At 38.9% G+C, this 19,837-nt stretch overlaps 1 protein-coding gene across 41 annotated transcripts in view; it reads right to left on the bottom strand.

The window, feature by feature from the left end:
• Positions 1–19,837, bottom strand: part of LOC100117118 (leucine-rich repeat-containing G-protein coupled receptor 4) — a 722,517-nt gene that overhangs the window by 583,547 nt on the left and 119,133 nt on the right. For 17 of the 41 annotated variants that reach the window (XR_004345193.1, XR_004226882.2, XR_004345190.1 and 14 more), the window contains one exon: positions 4,550–4,751. The exons of 16 other annotated variants lie outside the window; for them this stretch is intronic. The gene's annotated coding sequence lies outside the window, so the exon portion shown is untranslated. The remainder of the gene's footprint in view (positions 1–4,549; positions 4,752–19,837) is intronic. 8 more of the 41 variants (XR_004345197.1, XR_004345195.1, XM_031925174.2 and 5 more) reach the window with 1 other exon arrangement.

Genomic DNA, 19,837 nt, shown 5'->3' with positions numbered 1-19,837 from the left:
ATAATTACCATAAGAGAATGCCTCAAGCACAAAAGAGACAACATTGTTCATTTCCTATCAGTAGACTGTGACACTCGTCAACAAAGAAATCAAAAGTTTCCGAGTGGCAAGAAAAGGAGATATATTAGACCAATTAGAGTCACCAGCCTTCTGAGAGATGATTTACAAACATTTTCATCAAAGCGGAATAAGAGTGACAATGTGATACGGAAAAGCAGAAGTACCAGCTGAAAAACACAGAAACGAAATAATCAGCCATCTTCAAGACAGTCTAACAGGAGGACACAAGGGAATCAATTAAACTTACCATAAAATAAGAGAACGATATTATTGGCCAGGAATGAGGAATGATGTTCAAGACTACATTCGAAGATGTGCAAGCTGCCAAGAGCAGAATATAGAGAGATTCGAAACAAGAGAACCAATGATAATCACGGACACTCCAATAGACGCATTTCACAAAGTTTCAATTGACACAGTTGGAAAACTCAAAATGACTCCAAGAGGCAACTGTCACCTCTTAACAATGCAGTGTAATTTAACGAAATATCTGATAGCCATACCCATCAAGAACCTTAATGCCACCACAATAGCTGATGCACTAGCAAAGTACCTCATTTGCCCATTTGCAGTTCGGAGCACCAAGAGCCATACTCTCAGGCAGAGTCACCAGTTGTCTCTCTAGCATAGTCGAATCTCTACTCAAACTGTTTAAAATTAACCATCTCACCACTTCAGGATATAGACCGCAAACAAATGGGTCGTTAGAAAGGAGCCACGCCCCACTCATAGAATTCATTAGAATATACTCACGATGATTGGGACCATTTAACGCCATTTGCGACGTTTACCTATAACACCAGCGTGCATGCAGTCACTAACTTCACCCCATTCGAACTAGTTTACGGGCGAATAGCACGTTACCCGTTGAGAATACCGTCTGACGAAAAATTAAAAACATACAATGTTTATATGCGTGACTTAGTATTAAGGTTAGAAGAAATGAAAATCTTAGCAGGCGAAACCCAAATAGCGAACAAAGTCTAAACAAAAGAAAGATACGACAAAAAGGTTAAAACATTTAAGGGTAAGGTAGGCGGATATGCGAGACTAATCAATGAACCCCGTGTAAGTAAATTCGATGCTTATAGGAATAAACCACTGAAAATAATTGAATTTTTAGGTAAGGAAATCTCATTTTGGAATACTCCAATGGCAAGCGTATACGAAAACATATAGACGAATTAAAACTAGTAGAGGATAAGTCTGATGATGATGATTCAGTTTCCCTCGACTAATCAGTAATAATGTTACAGGATGAGAATTTTAAATATTTTAATAATAATACTTAATCATCTACTCAACGAGAGCAGATGTAAACCTGTATACCAGATAGAATCCCTAAAACCCAATCCTGGAATATATTTTGAAAAATTGGACGTGATCAGAATAAAAAGAGCAACATGGAAACTCAACATCTACATCAACGTGGAAGATTTTATGCAGTCATTCAGAGTAAGAAGTTCGTACAATTACATCTGATAGACAGCAATTCTAACATAATCTCAACAAAATTCGAGGAACTATACAACATAACCAGCAACCATCACAAAGTGCTACAAGGATTTGAAAGAGAGTTAACAAAAACAATCAAAAGTGTGCTACGAGAAAAGGAAGGAATGAATTACCAAGTCGAAATAATGATATACGTAAAACGATTGGAATCAACATTAGACCACGTCATCAAAAGCAATGAGAAACTATTAGCAATTTTACAAAAGCTAAAAAAGGAAAAATACACCCAGAACTCATGAAACAAGATGTGCTCCATCAAATGAACATGGACGTAAAAAGAGTGAGTCGAGACTTAGAATTCCCAATACCGCCAGAGCACATGAGAGCAGAAGAACTAGCCAAAATATCGAAGATCGATGCTATACACCAAAACGAACGAATGTTAGCCGTGCTGCATTTACCACTAGTAGACCGAATACCGTATCCAGAATTGCCAAAGAAGAGAGAACCAGAACCAAGAAGACTCCCACGTATTGCACAAGAAAACACTACCACAAAGTTCCACGAAAAATGCAAAAGAATGATAGAAGCAGAAATATACAGCTTACACGATGTGACTTGCAAGAAACAAGCAAAATGGTCTCAAGAACAAGCCAATGAAGCCCCTCTAGACAAACTACAACCATTAAAAGAAACCATATTGGAACTAAAGGACAAAATAGCCAGACTGGAAAGCCAGAAACAAAACAGAGAAGAAAATTCCATTACCAGCAACCCTACGACAAGTGCCAGCGCAAATGACCAGAATCAACATAAATCCGAAACACCCTCAAAATAATAGACGATGCTTTAAACGATAGCGATATGATTATAGATTAGGAAAAGTAAGCAATGAGATGGGACCAATTAACATGTGTGAATGAGAGAATGAATGATTGACCGCCATATACCCCACGAATACCCCATTTAATAATAATGCTTAGATTTTTTTCTTTCTCTCTTACGAATTTTTCATACCTTGTTTTACAGAAATGTTTGACGAGGAATCGACACACATCACCATCCGGTTTGGCCCACCAGGAAAACTACCCGTTGTCATGACACTACTGAATAAGTACGGACCAAACAACACCAAGAACTTTAGACTTACCAATCACGGAACCGACTATGCCACAGGCACATTGACAATAACGTACAGGACAAGCACAGGTACGATAAAGCTACTACGTGATTATGAACTGAACAGACAGACAGACCAACCAACAAACGCTGTAGAAACTAGCACTGACAGTTCTGAGCACTTTAATTACACCGACTCTACGGACAACACTGACGATTCAAACAATAACAACATTGATAATAATGACAGAATTGCCTCAAAGGAGAACACTGCTAACAATGACAATAACTCAACAGACAACATCGAAGCTTACACCATTAATGAGCCGAACTTAACCCTACGACATATATACAGCCCGCAAGACCACGTACGACTCGTTAAAGTAAACTTGACAGATGCTTACACAGTGACAGCCACATACATAGGTACGACAATAGACGCAGAGGCATTATTCAGACAACATGGGCCCTGCAACACCGAACACCACACGACGAAAGACAAAGACATCAAAACTATAACAACTAGGTATCAGATGAAAAATTATGCGCTTAAAGTAATCAACAAATACAAAGAACACATACAGTAAACGAACGCTGACATACAGGGACCAGCGACAAAACAACAAACCAATCAGGAGAAAACAATATAATACGTGCAAACACCGGATACTGTATGTATACGAGTACCCGGACATACGACAAGAGAAAATTTAATAGAGACATTCCAACAATTCGGAAATATCATAGACGTAAGACACTTAGAGCCTGAAGACGGACAAAATGGACGATACACTGCATTCATCCAGTTTGAAAACCAGGACAGCACAGACAAAGCAGTAGAAAAGACACAAATGACGCACTCGAAAGACTAGCTTACAACAAAGTATACACATCAACACGATCCACTGCACAGCAAAAGACAGAAAAAGAACAAAACACAACACAACAGAAACTAAAATCAACAAGTTGGACCGTTGACCCCGGCAACAATACAAAATTATACATACTAGCATCACAAATCCAGAAATTTCGACGCTTAACGAACGCAAGAAGTAACCCTATACCAAAAACAAACTTCTCCTCCCTCGGGTGAAAGCGAGCGTGCACAGTCGACGCTGCAGTTTAGCCGTTGACCGTAGCTTAGGCCCATAAGGTCTAATGAGCAAGAAAGAGAGCGCGGCTAGGCTGAAGTGCGAAGAGAGGAGAAGTAAGCACCCTGCGTGGGAGAAAGCCTCGACTCTCTCTGTAGTACCACCTCCCCCGAATCTCCATTCCAGTGTGTGCGATCCAAGAGTAAGGACGCATTTTATTTTTTTTCGAGTATTATATTGAGTTTTACATTGAGTTCTATAATAGAGTTTCAATCTGAGTTTTGGTTAATCATCATAGTCAAAATTTAATTAGAACCATACGTCAAAATTTATGTACTAGAAAATATTCAAATCACGAAAATAAAACCCAGAGAAAGAAGATCTACCGCATTGAGTCTTCATTAATTTGACGTCACGGCTGATTATTTTGCCAAACCCAATCCCAGGTGGTTTTTAGAGAACGGATCATTCCGATTTTGGAGATAGTGTAGTATTGTCTTAAGTCAACTCAACAGTCATCTACGTCTACGAAACAAAGTAAGTGAAATATACTAGATATATTCAATCACCGTCGTCAATATTCAAATTCAAACAAACAGTCAAGCCGCGGTAGCTAACAGGTTGTTTTGGCGTCTCCTGTATAGGGGGCTGGTTGGTTCGTGTTCCCGGGGATTATTAGTTAAAAGGGCAGTAAAAACTCCTACTTAACAGATTTATAGTTTCATAAAAACAAATCCGCACATATTCATATGCGCATTAAGAAAATGATAATTTAATGAATTGAATGAATAAGAAAGCTATAATTAATACTGAAATATTCTTACCATTACAAAAAATTGAATAATTTCTCCATTTTCTGAGCTTCTTCATCCTTATAAATGTCAATATATTTACTTCAACTATTTAATAGAAACTGAGTTTTTAAAAAATTTTTTAGTTAAAATAGTAATTATCAATTGCTCAATTTGCATCATTTTTGTACTCAAAATAAGTGGTTCTTCAATTCTGTAATACATTTTATATTACCTGAGAAATATTGCATGCATTACTAATCACACACAAACAAATAAATAAGTATTATAAATCAATATAATGTCAATAGTATATTAAGAAGCAGACTAAGATTATTTCTAACGCATGGGTGATATAATTTTTATGCTCGCACTTAAATTTTAGTTGATTCTAAAAATATCCAAACCAAAAATAGTACATTACGATATTCGTGACTTACATGGTTCAGTTTCACATGGCGCGTAGTTAGTACCCGAGCGTATTGAGAAGATAAGAACCGTTTTAGTCGTACGTATCATAATGTAGTATTTTTGGTTTGAATTCTTTTTCGAGCGTTAGGCATTCAATAACTCTCTTTCTCAAGTCTATAGCTTCGGTGTCCAAGTTCTTTACTTTTATCATTGGAACTTTTTTTATGGAGTGTTTTCGATTGATTAGTCACCTAGGCATAAGTCGAACTAGGTGGTATAAATTCCTTCTGCTTATTTTCTAGTTTTTTTTTTTACTGTTTTTTTCTTCTGCAAGTTCTCCAACAAGTTGCTTCAATAGAAAATGTTCAGTATTCAGTATGTTGAACTTCTCAGCGCTATCATTTTCCAATGACTTCTGCGATGAACACGAGACTTCATATAATAGTTTTTTCCTTTATAACCTTATAACCTCAGTTTTCTCTTATTGTATTTGAGCAATAATCAATTTCGCTGTATCACTTATGCTATCATCCTCAGTTTTTGAGGTTATGTCCTTCATACTATGCGATGTCGTCCTTGCTATATCACACTTTTCCTCGCAAGCGAGGGGTGTCGACGGTGTTCCGTACGGGGTGGTCGTCAAAGCTCTCCCAATTATTGGCGAATTTATTCTTAAATTATTTAACTACTCCTTCACTCAGGGAATCTTTCCGAGTATCTGGAAGCAGGCTCAGTTAATCACGCTAAGAAAGACCAGCGCTCCTTCCAACGTTAAGGACTTTCGTCCAATTGCATTACTCTGCTTCCTCTCAAAGGTACTCGAGAAGATCGCGCATACTCAGATCACGAAGTATCTTAACAAAAATAATATACTCGACCCCTTCCAGGCTGGTTTCCGCAAACACCACAGTACACAAACAGCGTTATTAAAATTGACCGACGACGTACGCATGGCAATTGACAGAAAGAAGGTGACGCTTATGCTGATGTTTGACTTCAGCAAGGCCTTTGACACCATCTCACCTTCTAAATTACTATCTAAACTGAGACAGCTGGGGTTCTCTAGGGCAGCTCTCCTGTGGATTAAATCATATTCACAAGGGCGATCTCGGATGGTAATTTCGAATAAAAACGGAACCTCAGAGTGGCTTGAAACCAATCTGGGTGTTCCACAGGGTTCTGTCCTGGGACCCCTGCTGTTCAGTCTCTATGTCAATGACCTGCAAACCATACTTGACAGTTCCACAATTAAACATCTTTTTTATGCGGACGACCTCCAGATTTATCTACACACCAACAAAGATAATTTCCTGGACGGCGTGGCTCGACTGGCAGAAGCGGCACGGCTGGTTTCTGACTGGGCGGGGAGCTCCGGTCTGCGACTCAACTCTGGCAAAACCAAGTCCATATTTTTCGGGTCCATGAAGAACGTTAATGATATTAAATCATGGAACATCCCTGGGGTTTTGTTGCCGGACGGAGTGAGCGTCCCATTCAGTGAGACGGTCGTAAGCCTCGGTGTTGTATTGGATAGCAAACTTACTTGGAAACCGCAAGTAGGTACTATCACAAAAAAAGTCAACAAAGTCCTGTACAGCCTGCGGTTTATCAGGGGCTGCACCACCGAGGCCCCCCCGCAGAAGGCTAGTCGAGACACTGATACAACCACACATCGATTACTGTACTGTGACCATTCTGGACGCTTCGAACGAACAACGTATTCGGTTACAGAGACTGAGCAATTCATGTGTGAGATTTATCTTTGGGGTTAGAAGGGATGAACACATCAGTCCCTACTGGAGGCGTCTTCAATGACTTCGTACCGATTTGAGAGGATCTACTTTGAGGCTATTTTACTATACAGAGTAACTCGGATTGGTGAACCTTTTTATTTGGCCTCTTTCTTCTGCAAAGACAAGCCGAGACCCTCCAGTAGGGAAGTTCCTCCGGAACTGAGAATCCCTACCGTGAGCACTGAAACCGGGGCTAGGGTTTTCCAGGTTCAGAGTACTCGGTTCTGGAACTCTCTCCCTTCTACCCTGCATAACCTGCCATCACTCGCCTCCTTCAAGAGGGCAATGCGACGGCACCTACTGGCCAGCGAGTCGTAGCGACTCTGAGCTCTCTGTCACTGTCTATTTATATATATTTATTCTAGATTGACTAGGCCCTCAGGCTGTAACTTACTCTCTAACCGTATGTGCAATGTAGATAGGTCTATGACCAAACCTGATCTGTACAACTCAGAGAAAGTCTATTTTGATATTTTAATGTGATAGTTGCAATGGTATCTTACCTTATCTATATTTTAATTATGTGATTTTCTATTGTGATACTTGCGTTCATATTTTACCTTAGTTTTATTAATATGTGACAATCAATACCTTTCTGCGTCGTTGTTAATATACATACATATGCTATCATTTATTTATTTGTCTCTTATTAATGTTATACAAATATATGCAACACAGTGGCACATTTGTGATATTTGTAAAATTTTTAAATTGTACTATTTGTTTTGCTATATGCAAATAAAGACCTATCTTCTATCTATGCTTATTGAAAACCTTTAAGTTTTTACTCGTTAGCGAGTCTTCGCGCTACTTGATTAAAGTCAGGTCTACTGCGTAAACCAATCGCCACCTAACGGACTTTTGCGCTATGTACGCTCACTCTTCAGAGCTCGCCAATGCTAGGGTCACGATTATTCGGAGGGGCACCCAAATACTAACTACAGGGTGCACCGTGGTAAGAGCAATCCGCTTTACCTCCTGAAATCAGCCATTGGACATTCCTGCACCAATTTGAAAATGTTTGAATGTGTGGCCACGCCGTTTGAATAAGTATTTATAGTCTCTCGAACTAATGTTAGAGACTTGTGGATCTCGATGGACTAGTTGGCAATAAACAAAAACACTCTCAACCGTTAATTTGAATTAATATGCCGTAAGAAAAGGCTTTGATATTTATTGAAAGATAGAGTGTATTTACAAGTGTTTAAACTAAGGAAAAGAAATGAAGGCTACAGTATTAAAGTACCGACGCGAGAACAACGATATTGTTACGGACGACACTGTGAGGCGAGTACGTGCGCTCACAGTGTTTCGGCAATACGTACTGACTATATAATCAGCGAGAGCGGCAGAAGGCCGCTCGCGCAACAGGCGGAGATAGAGAGAGTAGGAGCGAACGAGCGCGCGTTGCCATGGCAACGCCCTTTTCGGTGATACTCCTCCATAAACTTCCTATAGGCACTATCTACTCTCGAATCTTGCGCTCGACGCTTCTCTGAGCGGAGCAAACATGCCACAGCAATCTGCCTCGTGTGTGCAAATGAAACCTCTGACAAATTCTCAGAGAATGGTAAGCGAACGACAAATCTGCCCTTAGAATCCCGGTAGACAGTATCCGCGAAATAATCCTCGTAATACTGATCCTCCTTGGACAAAACTTTTCAAGTGGAAATCTTCTCCATCTCCCAAAACCTCTCTAACAATGACGAAACCGAAGGCTCCACTTCCACATGACAGGCCTGAGCAGTCTGAGCTCCATCAGACTCAGGACTAGAAGACGCTCTACCCGTCAAAATCCACCCAAAAACGGTCTCCTGCGCAACAGGAGTATTAGTTGCACCAGCTCTGAGCCCTGGACGAATGATAGCAGCGTACACCTCTGCGCTGAGCACGCAGTCTATACGCTTTGAGCGAGCAAAATCTGGATCAGCAAGCTGCAAGCCCCTGATGTGATCCCAATTGGACACTACGACCTCCTCTCGCGGCAAAAATCCCGTTACCTCTCTCAACACCAACACCGAAAACTCCAAACAAAATTCTGAGTTCAACCTGGACTTTAATTGAAGAAAAACCCTTTGACACCGCAGAAGGACCTGCACCGACACCAACCACAGACACAGAAACAGGCTTAATTTTTGCGGACAAACAGTGCACAACTCTTTGTATAACAAAAGAGACCTCTGCACACGGATCAACCAAGCATCTAGCGTACATCGAATTACCATCTACGGATTGAAGTAAGACCTTGGCTGTGGCCATCAACCGGGTCCTACCCACCACTGTTGTACTTGCTGATACCTCCAGCATACTTGACTTGCCGATGAGGACCCTTACATAAGCTACATTTTACAGAGGCATTGTGATTGCCTTTAGCAAACGACGTGCTAGTTGCGTTGGCTGAGACTGACTCACGCCGAGACGAACGATTCGAACCATTACCCTTCTGACTAGACTGTTTGGTAGGTGACTCCGCATCACCATCTGCATCCTGATCAAGCGAGGACGCACGAGTCTCGAGAAAATTTGTGAGAGCTGAAAATGTGGAAAAACCTACCACCGACACTTGCGAAATACGCCACCCTTCTCGCGTCTCATTATCCAACTTGCTCTCGACCATATGGATAAGCCAACTATCCCAATGTTCGCACGGGTAACCTACATCCTTGAATGTTTTAAGCGCGGCTTCCGCCTTATCCAGTAACTCGATCAACTCTCCCGATGATTTACGCTTAACCGGTTTCATATCGATCAGCAATTCCATATACGTATGCATGCGTCTCGTAGGGTTATCGTACCTGCGCATCAATTTTTGCCAAGCCAAGTCAAAACTAGCATCCGTCAACGGAAGACCCTTTACTATGAGCGCTGCAGGCCCTTCAACCGAGTCTACTAAATATTGCATCTTGATAGCATCCGGTAAGTTGGCCTTGTTTTTCACTATCGAAGAAAATTGCTCCTTGAAGGTCTCCCATTCCTCGGCTTTTCCGGAAAATTTCGGGATATGACATTTCGGCATGTTCGCGAACTCCGACGGACCCGGCACAGGTGGTGCGTGTACGACCTGACTATTTTGCGCGCCTGCAGCGGTTACCGGTGGCCTCGCGGCGATTTCCAAATCTTCAATTGACTGAAGCACATCCGCTTTACTCTCCACATAACTCGACTCAACCTCGAGATACTCGTCGTTATCGAAGTACGCCTCGCCTTTGAAAGCCGACCTATTCGCTTGCAGGACCAGACCCTTTGAGTGTACTCGGGCCATTACGACTCTAACAAACTCAAACGCGTGCGCATGTGCGGCAGCGTGTGAGCAGATGCCGCTAATCTTGCCGTATTACGTTTAAAATTCAGCAAGAACCCGCTTATGCGCTTCTGCTTAACTCATTCTGCAGCCGCATCAGCCATTGTTGCAGAGTGCCAACTCGATCAAATACGAATAATACTTCATTCAGAAATTTTAGCAGCGATCGAACTACGAGTAGAGAGCGAGTCAAAAAAAAAATAAATAAAAATGATGCTTAAGTGCCGCCGAAGGTCCGCATATACACGGACACTAATTAATATGGTTGTCGAGACGCCAGTGCGCGAAGAAATGCGCTGTGTGGTGCGGCCCCCGCGGCCTAACGATGCACGACAGCGAAAATGTCCATCTCGTCCGGACGGCGAACCGAGCAACGAGCGATGCGCCGAGTGAGAGAGCTTGCGCCGGACGTTGAACTGCGCACAGCTGCTAGTGCGAATGCACGAACGAGAGAGAGAGAGAGAGAGAGAGAGAGAGAGAGAGAGAGAGAGAGAGAGAGCGAGACTAGGAGCGAACACCGCTCTGCCGCTGCCTCAACATCGCCTGACGATGCCAAGTGAGCGAGAGCGAGACAGAGCAAGCGAGAGAGAGAGAGAGAGAGAGAGAGAGAGAGAGAGAGAGAGAGAGAGAATGAAATTCAAACCTCGTTTACGCCGGTGCCGTCGACTCCCGTGATGACTTTGCGTACTGGTCGCGTCGTCCCGTGACGGGAATGCGGTACCAATATGGTCGTCTTCTTCTTATGTCCCCTCGTTGTGCCCCAAATTGGCGAACTCGTGGCGTCCCTCGAAGTTCAAATCTTGACGTCTAGCCTCTAAACCTGTAACCTCTAATCCTCTAAACTTCTAATACGTCTAACCTCTAAACAAATTAATACTTCTAACCGTCTAAACATCTAAATTGTTACAACAACAACAAGCAGCTAGGCCCAATGCGGCCAACTGCGAGAGCGAATTCCAGGAAGATTCTGGACGCTCTCCGACCGTTGCGACTTCGAATAGTCGAACGGCTGCCGAAGTACTTTAACACACCTTCACTATGCAAAAAACTTTTCCGTACACAATATACTTATTGCCACGATACTGCACGCTCTGCTACCAATATTTATAGTCTCTCGAACTAATGTTAGAGACTTGTGGATCTCGATGGACTAGTTGGCAATAAACAAAAACACTCTCAACCGTTAATTTGAATTAATATGCCGTGAGGAAAGGCTTTGATATTTATTGAAAGATAGAGTGTATTTACAAGTGTTTAAACTAAGGAAAAGAAATGAAGGCTACAGTATTAAAGTACCGACGCGTGAACAACGATATTGTTACGGACGACACTGTGAGGCGAGTACGTGCGCTCACAGTGTTTCGGCAATACGTACTGACTATATAATCAGCGAGAGCGGCAGAAGGCCGCTCGCGCAACAGGCGGAGAGAGAGAGAGAGAGAGAGAGAGAGAGAGAGAGAGAGAGAGTAGGAGCGAGCAAGCGCGCGTTGCCATGGCAACGCCCTTTTCGGTGCCGTGCGAGCAGGCTAATAAGTTCGAATTCGAGCGATAACAGCTCGCCTCTCGAACCTTCTCGCTCTCTCTCTTGGCGTAACCGTCTAATCTTTCGAACAATAAGACAATGCCAATATGAAACTAAAAGACCTAAGACTCAGATATAAAACGTAATAACTAGTATATCCCATAACCTTAAACTTACCTAACCCTTGCACAGCAAGATGCAAATACAAAATTATAATACCAAACAACAATTATCTAAAACCACCTACACCAAACACAGCAAGTTGCTAACATAAAACGAAAATACTAAAACACTTAAGCTTACCTACCTGATGCGCAGCAAATTACGAATTAAAAACGTAAATACAAAATACTAAGTCTCTAAATCAATTTACCTAATATGCAGAAAGATAAAAACATTAAGTTGTTGAATATGTCGACACCTTGAAGGAAGGCAAGCGATGGCAAGAGTAATATTAATAACCAAAACATTTAAACCCACCTACCCCATGCAGCCTTGTCAAAAGTATTTACATTCAATTTTAGATGAAATTTTATGCAAAGATTATAAACTATTACATGTAAAACTTTATGTAAAATTTTACATATAGATATTTACGTACAATTTCATGTAAAATCATAGATAAAGTCTTACAATTTTATTGATTCATGTAAAATTTTACATGCAATAGTATAGCAAATATTTTTAACAGGGAGCAAGAGCTTGACTAAGAAGATATTTTTTTCAAATACGTCGGCATATATCGAAGGGAGGCGAACGAGAGAGAGAGAGAGAGAGCGAGAGAGTGAGAGAGAGAGAGAGAGAGAGAGAGAGAGAGAGAGAGAGAGAGAGTAAGCATAATGTAAGCTAAGATGATAATATCATCTAGAGAATAATTTAGCAAGAGTTCCTCAATACAATTCTTGCCTTGGGTAAAATCAAAACTCTCTTGTTGTATGAGGTTGGTATGTTTTGGAATTTTGGTTTTCGACACTACTCTTGCACGATGCCCCCTGAAGTTAGCATTTGGGTGTCCCCAAACTTTTGATGTTCAGTCTACTCCCGACTACTGAGACAGCAACAGCACCGATATACTTGCTAGTGTGTGAATGAAATCTAGGTGGTCGCTTTTGTGTCACCTCTTCATCACTCCCAAGAGATTCACTTTAACAGATTGTGGGCCAAGATCGCTGAAGAAGAGGAAGGACCAATATGTAGGCGTATCAGAGGCTCAGAAAAAAAAACCGCTGCCAATTCTTCGGCACGTAGCTTCCTTTAACATTATGTATTGCTTTAATATCAAAATTATTTACTTCATATATATTTCTATAAAGTTTTTGTACTTTTTCGTTTGATAGATAAAATTATTTCTAATTAATTGCATAAACATAATCGATTATAATTCTCTCTCTCTTTCTTTCGCATAGCTATAATTGTTAAACTGATCTCCAAGAGTCATCACCCTCACTTTTTTACCTGACACTCTATTTACTATCTTATATGTATATTTGTAAACAGGGTGTTAGTTTTATTAGTTGATATATTATCTCTGCCATTATGTTTCATTTTCTCACACACTTTAATAAAATATATTTTACATAATATTTGTAATAATTACATTTTGATGATATCGTTTCCTCACCACCAAGCGTTAGATATTTCGGCGCGTTTTTTTTTGGAAGGAAATGTAACAGTTTTCCTTTCTCAACATTTTTCTATTAACTTATTCTATTAAATTATTTTCAATTTACGCCACGAAAGCCATGAGATTTCACGTCTTTGCCACGAAGAGCATTAAATTTCAATAGTTGCCGCGAAGAATATGAGATTACACATTTTCGCCACGTAAACTAACAGATTTCACGTTTTTGCCACCAAGACTAACAAATTTCAGGTTCTGATAAAATTTATGAACATCAAAATGCATACAATAAAATCTAAAAAGGGTTCAAATGAATAATAAAATAGTGATCGAAAAATCGCCATGAAAAAACACACATGCGTAACTGAAAATCTTGTTTTTAACGAATTGGTAAAACAGAAAAAAACGAGCCTAGGTATAGATTAAAATCCATTCAATAGAAGCTGAGATCGAAGCGATGCAGTTTTCAGTTATATAGAGTATACAGAGTGAGAAACAAAATTTTGAAGCTTAATATCTTTGAAACTAACTGGTTTCATAAACAACCCAAGAAAAGGGATCAACGTGCTATATAATGCTAACTTAATCCAAAATTTCAAATGGATTATTGCCTTTTTACTTCAGTATTGGGTTCCATAGAAAAAAAGACTTTTTTAGTTTTTGATGTTTTTCTCCGGATCTGCTCCATAAAATGACTTAAAATTGTGATTTAAAAGTGATATATAATTATAATTACCTTCAATAACCATTTCTTAGAAAGATTCGACATTTACTTTTCGAATTATGACGGTTTCAAAAAATTGCACTTTATGGTGTATAATAAATGAACTACGAACGATAATATGAATTCTCAGCGGTAAAAATATAGGTAATTTTATTCTCTTTCATGTGCATATTAAGCAATTTACTTGACAATTTACTAAAATGTAAAACGGACTGTTTTCCCATCAGGTTATAGTAAAAACGAAGAAAATGAGAATTGGTGGATTAAAATCCACTGAGTAGAAGCTGAGATACAGATGTCTACGAACGAACACACACATACACCCGTATGGACATTTTCTAAAAACACTATTTTTCGACTAAAAATGCATCAAAACACACTTCCTACATGTTTTTACACAAACTCAAAAATTTACTATTACAAGGCTTCCTTAGGAAGGAAGCAAAATTCAGAAGAAAATGTAAGTACAACCTTTGTATGGTGTTAATCAGTGATCGAGAAGTTTTTTCTTTTACCCGGTTTTGGGAATGTGTCAAATTATTTTTGAATACTTCTTTAGGCGCCGGGTACACACTTTACGGGGAAGCGAATCAGCGAGTGGCGACCGTCACGGCGGCGCAACAGACCAGTAGATAGGCTATAGGCATACTGAAACACACGGGTTCTAGAACACCCCCTCCCTTTCAAAGTGTTCCAGAATCCTATGGATTCTATAACACCCAAGAGTGTTTTAGAATCCGAAGTAGAAAGGAGGGGGAGAGCTTCCCCCTCTTTCACATGTTCCAGTATGCCTACAGTGTTCTCTACTATTTTTTTTTTAATTTTTTTTCTTACAAATGTTTGCATGACTGATAGAATAATTGTATATAAGTTTACGTAAGTTTGACAGTGTGAAGTGCGCAGGCAGTCTTATAGATTGGATTATGATTTGTAAATACTGTGACGCTCTGAAATGATGGTTTTGATGGATAGCCATATTGTTGAATGTTGTAGACGGAAAATTTGAATCGTTGAAGCCATTTCTGTTTTAATGCACCGATGACAAAAATGTTTGATGCGTCATGTAAAGTGTCACGAAGCAAGTTTCCAATTTGAGAGTAGTCATGTCCATCTGTTTTCTACCTTATGCCATGATAATTATGTTTAAGCCAATTGTTTTTCCTTTGCATTTTGTCTGAGAGTTTTTTCCATGATAAGGGATTTTTGAATGTTAGAAAAACAGGATCACTATTTTCGTTGAGAGATATAATTGCTATTTCCTTAAGAATATAATCTTGGGTTCAAATTCAAATTTCAGCCGTACATCGACAGGAGCGTTCTTAAGAGATTCGTTTTGTCGTGAACAGTCAACAACTACGAGTGGACTTTGACAACAGCGATGAAATACGAATTTCATTGCTGTTGTCAAAGCTTAATGATGAGTATGGTTGATGTGCGTGTACTTCGTAATGAGCAATAGACTCATCGAATACGACACCTGATTAAATGCTTAGAATTTCGTCCATTTTTCTGGAAGCAGCAAAGAATTACACACGGGAATTTTTTCCACGAACTTTTAGTCATAGACTTTTCAGAAGCTGATTGCTCTTGCGTGTTAACGGTTTCTTCGGAGTTTCTTCGGTCGACTGATGACTGGTTGACATGATGGCTGACTTATATATGATCCAGAATTGTAAACAATACCCATTATATAGATTTGATGTGGAGACGTGCGACGGAACTTCTATGATTTTATATCCCAGAGGTACTCTGGGAAAGAACTCATGGATTGTATGAACTTTTTTATTATTGATATAAGCACCTTCAGTAATATTGCACTCAACTCTAACTGCATTGATTCTCAATATTTCCACTGGTAAATCAGAGCTGTGTTGAATGTTCTTTTTAAGAATGCGAGGAGCAAAGCCAAGGAGACGGCCTATGGAATCGTTAGGTGTGAGATCTATCGGATGACTGCAGAAAATTTTACTTTTAAGAGTATTATTGTTAGCTTTAAAAGAGAATTCAATTCCTTTGGATTTCAATGTTACTTGTAAAAATTGATTAATAGCATCAATCTCATAACTGCCAGTAGGAATACTAATAGCAGTATTTCCGTTTAAATGCAGTTTATCATTTGAATAGTTAACATTGGGAATAGAGTTTAATGATAAAAGTTCAACTAAACCCAAGACAAAACTTTTATCCTGTGGTAGTTCAATCGAAGGAAAGTATTGCGCTTCTAGGACAGATGAATTTCCTGAGAAACTCAGAGTGAAGCTATCTTCCATGACTGATCGAAAGATAATGATTCCATTTGTCTGTGAGCACCTCTTTTATAGTCTCCCAGCTAAGAAATAAAGACAAAGATGGTCACCTATAAATGAGTCAAAATTTTGATATCTTATATAGTTGTATTTCACTTCCTTCACGTTAAAATTCAACATAAGATCTTTAGGAGGATTGAGATCGCCTAAACTATCAAAATAAATCACTTCAAGACCACGTTTGCGATAGCCAACCCAGTGAGTGCCTCTATTTTGAAAGTCATCCAAGTTTACCACTGCTGATTCATTATGCAATGGGCCATCGGAAGGTAAATTATTTCTCATGGAAACACCACGGAAATCTGAGATTTTCATCATATGAGCATATTTTTTTAGATCGTAGTCAGTTAGTGCACGATTTAGCAAAGTTAAATCGAAGTTTTTTTTTTCTACTGACTTGATGACCACGAGTTGAAGGTCGCCACTCGATCACCACCAGCTTGAGGTAGAGACCTTTGTCTAAAGCAATAGCTTCCATGGCCTCATTATGCCTCTTACTTTCTTCATGATTTTTCTGCGCAGCTTTAGCATCATTAACTGCTTTAGCTATTCCAGTAGCACCTCCAGCTAGAGCACCGGTGGCACTTAGTCCTCCGAACAACGGAATGAGAAAAGGAAGAACTCCACCAATTTTTTATGGAAGCGGCAGAACACGTGAAATGATAACTTTTTTCTTTCCACCTACACTTTTAACAGCTTGACGTGTACCCTTCAAGGCTGATTGAATAACCTTGCGAGAATGTTTACTTGCTGTAATTGATTTTTTAGCTACATTCACTAACTTATTAAATTTCAGTCACATTCCAGTTTTTCCTTTTAATTTCATAGCATTGCTAACAGCAAAAGCAAACGATTTTTCACCAAGACTAGCATCCTTGGCTCTGACACGTTGCATAACTTCCTCAGCAAGCTTCTTGTCAGCAGCTTTGCGATCTCCGTTTTTATCATTTAAGTAAGCTATATCATGTTTTTTTACATGCCTGATCAAGAGGATGAATGCCAGGATCTCCTCTTTTCATTCGCTTTTTCAATTTGATTCCGGGACCGCAGTATTGATATCCAGGAAGATGCATTTCAACACAAACAGGTAAGTTCATGGTATAAAAAGAGCATTTATATTTCGAGAGCTCAATGTTATATCTGACTCTATTGAGTGAACATGGATTGTACCGAGCGGAACGAACAACTCCCCGTGACAAATTTCGATTTTGGAAAAGGGAAGAGAAAAAAGCGTCATGGGAATTACTACCAGATAGTATACGAGCAGTTTTCTGCGGGCCATCGAACTGTGGAAAAACAAATAGTTTATTGACTTTAATAACACATCCCAATGGTCTTAGGTTTGAAAATTTGTATGTATACTCTAAATCCTTGAATCAGCCAAATTATCAATTTCTCAAAAATGTCCTAGATCCGATTGAAGGAGTATCATATCTTTCGTTCAGTGAGCATGAATCTGTATTATCTCCGGATGAAGCCCTTCCAAATTCAATTATGATTTTTGATGATCTGGCATGTAAGAAGCAGAGATAACGTCAGAGCATTCTTCTGTATGAGGAGAAATAAAAGTGTAGATAGTTTCTATCTATGTCAATCTTATGCTCATATAGGAAAATATCTCATTAGGGATAATGTCAATTTATTAGTAATTTATTGTCAAAATGATGTAAATCTTAAACGTGTATATATATATATCGGGTGACCCAATTTAAACGGGCACCGCTCATAACTCGTCAGGGACAGCCACAATCGAAAAAATGGTAGAGACCAAAGTTGTAGGATATCGAAGGGGCAACCCGATGGTGACCTTGGATTTGACTTTGAACGCGTTTTTCAAGGTCATTTGAAGGTCAACTTTGGTTTTTTAAATAGGAACCCCATTCTTTTATTGCGGGAATGGAAAGAGCGGTAAATTTTACGTTCAGAATGGTATGTTCGGTTGCGGCACTGAAGGTCATCTCAATGTCCTGCAGCCAGAATGAAACCCCGCCTACGTAATTCCTCTAGCAACGCCAAATTAAAAAAAAGTGGTAGAGACCAAAGTTGTTGTATAGGGGGGGGGGGGGGGAATTGTGACCTCGAATTTGAGCCAGTCCTACAAGGTCATTTCAAGGTCAAATTATTTTTTTTCAAACTTTACTTTTACTTTGTATCCGAGATGAAATCCCTTCTTAGATGTTCTCTGTCCAGCGGCCAAGACGCAAATGAGCCCTCGCTAGCGTCCAAACATAAGTCTCGCTATTCCCCGAATGATCCCTTCCGACGGTTAACTTGCGAATGACTCCTCTAGGTGGTCGCCACCTACCTACCCGAACTCCTGATGTGCGAAAAATAAAAATGGCTCCCGAAATATGCCTTTTAAAATAAGTCCCGCGCTCAGTCTTGCCACCGCGACTCCGTCGAACCTTCCCCTACGACGCTTAACTCACGAATGATTTTCAAGCAGGCGCCCCGGCCCCGCGCCGTACCTGCCGCCCGAACTTTCGATTTGCAAAAATAAAAATAGCCTCCGAAAATTGTCGAAGAGTCTCACACTCGGCCTTCCGCCAAAAATATTAACGAAAATTTTTATTAAAAAGCCAATCATCGATACAGAAAAAGATTAAGTAAAACATCGAAGTATTGTAGAAAAACGTCAAAGTTTGATAAAAACGTAAAAAAAAATATTAAATGTTTTATTTTTAAAAAATCATAAATTGATAAACCGTAATGCCAAAATATGAATAGAATTTTACAATAAAAAGCCATCGATACAGAAAAAGAAAAAGTAAAACATCGAAGTATAAAGTAAAAAAGTTTTTATATTTATTTTACACACATTTATTATTTGAATCAGAAATAAATTGCATTATGTTTTTTTAAATAACGTTGTTGTTTTTCCATTTAATTTATTCATAAATTATTATTGTTTTAAGTATACATAGATATACATACATACGTATGTTTGTATACATATGCTATACACACATACATGTAAACACGCATGTTGAAAATACATATGTATAAGCAGAATTATAAAGTTTGTAATACATACCATGTCGTCACACAGATTATACATACATTTACTGGCAACAGTTAATATAATTATTTAGTGATAATTCCACTGTATAAATATTTTAATTCTATTAGAAATATTTTTGCAGCAGAAATTGGTAGGTACTTAAATTTTTTGCACTTTTCTATTAGATAAGTAATAATAAACAACCAACAACACTAAAAAATGTATGTTCATTATTTAAACTTGTACAATATGTAAGCTGTAAAATATTGTATTTAACACGATAATAATTAATTAATAACATACATATTAATATAAAATATTGCATCTAAAGTTATGTTAATGTATAAAAATTTTTATCTAACGTAACAGAATATTTATTATTGTTAACAAATGAAGATTGTACTTTTTACATCATTTCATTTAATATTAAAAATAATACGAATATACATTTTCTATTAAAATTTTTGTATTAATGTCTTGTATAAAAAAAGTTCTGCAATACGTAATGAAGGTATTTCTTGAAGAATCAATTTACTTAAAATTAAAAAATGTTTGATATAATTTCAAGTCATAGCGATTATTCTAGAAAATATTGTTTAAGAGCTAAATATTCCGATTAATTACCCATATTTTAAATGTATG

Source organism: Nasonia vitripennis (assembly GCF_009193385.2).
Source record: "Nasonia vitripennis strain AsymCx chromosome 2 unlocalized genomic scaffold, Nvit_psr_1.1 chr2_random0006, whole genome shotgun sequence".
NCBI classification, from domain to species: domain Eukaryota; kingdom Metazoa; phylum Arthropoda; class Insecta; order Hymenoptera; family Pteromalidae; genus Nasonia; species Nasonia vitripennis.
This window is presented reverse-complemented; position numbering and strand designations above follow the sequence as displayed.